The sequence below is a fragment of the Hyaena hyaena genome, unplaced genomic scaffold (assembly GCF_003009895.1).
Source record: "Hyaena hyaena isolate Hyena2069 unplaced genomic scaffold, ASM300989v1 scaffold_1086, whole genome shotgun sequence".
In the NCBI taxonomy this organism is placed as follows: Eukaryota; Metazoa; Chordata; class Mammalia; order Carnivora; family Hyaenidae; genus Hyaena; species Hyaena hyaena.
Window position 1 is genome coordinate 212,464 of NW_024081719.1, and position 4,310 is coordinate 216,773.

General features: G+C 50.4%; 1 non-coding gene across 1 annotated transcript; it reads left to right on the plus strand.

The window, feature by feature from the left end:
* The first annotated feature begins 1,726 nt into the window (after positions 1-1,726).
* On the plus strand, positions 1,727-1,799 carry TRNAT-UGU. Its single transcript has one exon. It is a non-coding gene; the product is annotated as a tRNA-Thr (tRNA).
* The last annotated feature ends 2,511 nt before the right edge of the window (positions 1,800-4,310 follow it).

The window sequence follows — 4,310 nt, forward strand, 5'->3', positions numbered from 1 at the left end:
TTTAAAGAAAAGAAACACGAGGAGAAGCCGGCCATCTACAAGTGCCAAGGAGAGAGGCTGGGACGGATCCTCCCTCGAACCTTCCAAAGGAAACAGCCCTGCGCCACCTTGAATCGGACCCACGGCGCCCAGGACCCTGAGACAGCACATCCTGTGCCGTGTGTGGGGCTTTGTCAGGCAGCCCCAAAACCAGACCGCGCTCCGGGTCCCCTCTGAAATGGGGACTAAGCCAGCCCTTGATGCACCTGGGAAGATGACGCGAGGCGCTGAAATCACGCCCAGACGTTCCATGGGGGAGAAGCCATGTGAAATGAGAAATGGGGGTGCCAGTTAGGGGAGCCTGGGGGAGAGGGAAAGTTAGTTTACAAAAAAAAGAAAGAAAGAAAGAAAGAAAGAAAGAAAGAAAGAAAGAAAGAAAGAAAAGAAAGAAAGAAAGAAAGAAAGAAAGAAAGAAAGAAAGAAAGAAAGAAAGAAAGAAAGAAAGAAAAAAGAAAAGAAAAAGAAACTGAGGAGTTTGGCCTTTATCCTGGTACAAGAGGAAACTTCTGGAGGGTCCCAGAGCAGAGGAGGAACGAAGGCCACGCATTAGGACAGTGAACCTCAGAGCAAAGGGCAGAGGAAGCATAACAATTAAGAAAAGCCGACAGGCCAAGGAGACACAAGGTGTTACCAAAACTCCAGCTTGGATGGAGAGGCAGTGGAAGTAGAGGGGAGAGGAGAAGCCGTCTCCCCCAAGCACTTGCCTGATGCCTCCTGGCTTAGGACCTCAACATAGATGTCATTCATTCACACATTTACTGAGCACCTACTATGTGCTACACACTAGTCTAGGTGCTGGGAATACAGTGGGGAATAAAACAAAAACCTTTGGCCACAAAGAACTGACACGCTAACAGGGAGAGACAGAAATGAAGTAAAAAGTACATTATCTAACGGGAAAGAAGGTTAACACGTTAGTGGGTGAAAGGGACAGGATAAGGAGGAGGGAGTGGTTTCGAAGAGAGGGTCGGGAAGGGTTTTGTCGAGTAAGTGAACAGTGAGCAGACCCTTGAGGGAGGTAAGGGAGCGAGGCCGGCAGCGCTCTGGGCCAAATGACCTCGTTCTCTCCTTCACGCAGGAACGAGTCATGCTGTGACCATAACTTCATTCCTTCCAAAGTTCACGAAGCAAAAAAGAATGAGGTACAGTTTCACGATCACAATCATTAAAAAAAGATCAGGGACAGAATTTTATTTATTCACTCTACCTCTGAAGTCTAGAGGTAGGTGAGTACTCAATAAACACTGTTAAATCAATTAATTCACCCATAATCAATAGCTTAATTTATGATCAGCCAAGACCCCCGCCCCCATTTCCCTTTAAGTACTAAACTTGATACAATTTGTCATATAAACAATAGACTGGCGGCTTTTTTTTCACATGTAAAAGAACCACTCATCATACGATCAGAACATGATTTCATTTTTGCATTTTCCCTTCCAGTCCTTGTCTGTATACTTCACTTCCGGAGGTATGATTTAGTGTTTCGTAGTCATGAGCATAGGACTTTGAGATTCTTTTTTTTTTTTTTAAATGCTTGTCATACCGTAGGCATTTTTCTCTAGCAATTTATAGTCTTTATGGTTATCGCTGATAATAGATGCATGAGGTCAGCTGTTTTCAGATCGCCAGCGAGAGCAATTTTACTTCCAATGTCCCTGGATTAAAGTAGGGAAGGCAGCGAGGAGGCTCCATAGCTCAGTGGTTAGAGCACTGGTCTTGTAAACCAGGGGTCGCGAGTTCGATCCTCGCTGGGGCCTCTTGTCGATTTCTGCCTCCTTTTTATTTAAATCCTTCCCATCACGGACTAGAAACTCCAAAATGAAAGAGCGATTTCTGAAAACCTTACTTCTGGAGGATTAAAAATTACTCTTCCCGAAATGCAAATGATGGGCATCCTGAAGGTGCTTAGAAGTGACCCGGAAGAGAAAATCCCGGCCCGACACGGAGAGCAAGAAAAAGAAAAACGAGGAAAACAGCCGTCCTCGGCGACCCCGGCGCCACCGAGACCTGCGCCCCGAGCCCCAGAAAAGGCGACGCAAGGCTCCACGGGCTCGTTTTCAACGCCCTGCAAGCCGAGCACCAGCCGCGCTTTAGGAGAAGCTGGGGGGGTGCGGGGCGGGGGTGGGGAGGCGTCCGCGGCGGGTTCGGGGGGCCGCTGGCGGACCCGGCCTGGGGCGTTGCCTGCGGGCGGGGGCGGGGCCGGCGCCGCGCCTGCAGTTACGCCGAGCGGCCGGCGGGCGGCGTTGCCGCGCCGGTTCCCACTCGCCTCGCGGGCGGCCGGCGAGCGCGCGTCCCGCCCCGCCCGGCCCGAGCGCGGCCAGCGTGGCCGGGGCGCAGGCGCGCGCGGTGGCCGCCACGTGGCAGCCGCGCCTCCGCGCCCGGCCCCGCCCCCCACGCGCCCGGCCCCGCCCCCCACGCGCCCGCCCCCGGCGGAGGGCGGCGCCGCGGATCCCGGAAGTGGACGGTTTTCCCCTGTGCTGCGGACCCCGCGTGACCGCAGCCGCGGGAGCCTGTTCCGAGGACGCGGACCTTCCCCGCCCCGCCTTTCTTCGCCCAGGTTTCCGGGCCGGGGCTGATACCGGACTAGCCGCGAGGTAGCCGCTGGCCCCCGCGGACACCGAGGGTCCGAAACGTGTCCAGCGTCCGGTATCCGACGTCGGATGTAGACATTGTAGTACCGAAAAGAGAACGTAAACTCGCCCGTTAGTAATTTTTAACTGCTCGCGTGTTGAAATAATACCGTAGATATATTGGATGAAATAAAATATCTAATTATATTAACTTTACCTATTTTTTTTAAATGTAGCTACTAGAAAATTTGTAATTCCACCCATTTGCAGCTCTCGTATATTTCTTTAGGTGGTGCAGTTTTAGATAGCCAGAGGCTGGTGTTCAAGTTCAAGTTAATTCTTAACCTGTGCTCACACCGGCTAACCTGGTGGGCAGAGTCTCTTTCATCTGTGGGTGTCCCCGAGCCAGTACTGTGTTCGGCAAAAAGTGAGTATGGCATTGGTTGAGGTGGAATTAAGTATCTCCCCGACATAATGTTAAACTCCACAAGAGCAAGGGAATTTTTTTTTTTAACTTGTTTGAGTATCGTTGACACATGATGTTACATTCAGGTGTACAAGTGATTCACCTTCTGTATGCTTTTGCTCTGCTCAAGTGCAACTATGGTCTGTCACCATACATAGAACACGATTACAATATCATTGACTGTTTCCCTATGCTGTGCCGTTTATTCCCGTGATTTATCCATTCTGTAACTGAAAACCTATACCTCCCGCCCTCCTTCACCCATTTTGCCCCATGCACCCTCCTCCCCTCCCCTCTGGCAACCCTCACTTTGTTCTCTGTATTCACAGATGTGATTCTGCTTTTTGTTTGTTTTTTAGATTCCACATACAAATGAAATCATACGGAATTTGTCCTAACAAAATGTATTTCTTCAGTTGAGTTAGCTTTGAAAATAACACAACTGTTAGACTTTCCATCTCGGCTTGCAGGATTTTAGGAAAAACACACTCATGCTTTTGTTGGTTATTGGCCCTTCCATGGTGGGCAAGGTAGGTGCTGCTAGGGATGCTGCAGAGGTGAGATGCTCAGAGCACCCTGAGGATGGGGGGGCCCACTGGTGCAGAAAAAAAAAAAAAATCCATAATGATCACTTCTAGAATGGTCAGCTCTTCGATGACACTGTATGCCTTTCTGCAAAGGCATTTCAGATCCTCAAATACCGTAATTCTGAGACTGCTCACTTCAAGTTACTTGGTCATCAAGTAACAGAGTTAGTACGGAGAAAGATGCCTTTGAAGCATTCTAGTCCCTTCTCCCTCCAGCATGGCTGGCCCTCATGCTTCCTTCCCCTTACCCCTCCCCCTCCTCCAGCTGGTCTCTGGAAAGAGCAAGCATGGGCATGTGTGCCTTTTTCTGAACGTTCCAACACCTTGGCCTCCAAGGAAGCCCAAAAACACTGAGGCTATGACCTAGTGTCTGTTCTCTCACAGTGCCTCTTCGTGACATCTCACAGGCATTGCCATCTTCTAGAAGATAAAGCCACTTTGCCAGAGAGGAATACGCGGCCTCTCCCCCAGCGTCCTGGCATTTCAGGGATACCTGTTCAGTTCCCTTCTCTAGACTCACCACCCTCCTGTTCAAAACCCATGTTCAGAAGGCCTAGACCCTGAAGGACACAGTCCTTTACTTTGACACCTTTTCCCCAGGGCTCAAAACCCCTCGAGGGCAGACCCTATTTTCCCACGTGTCTT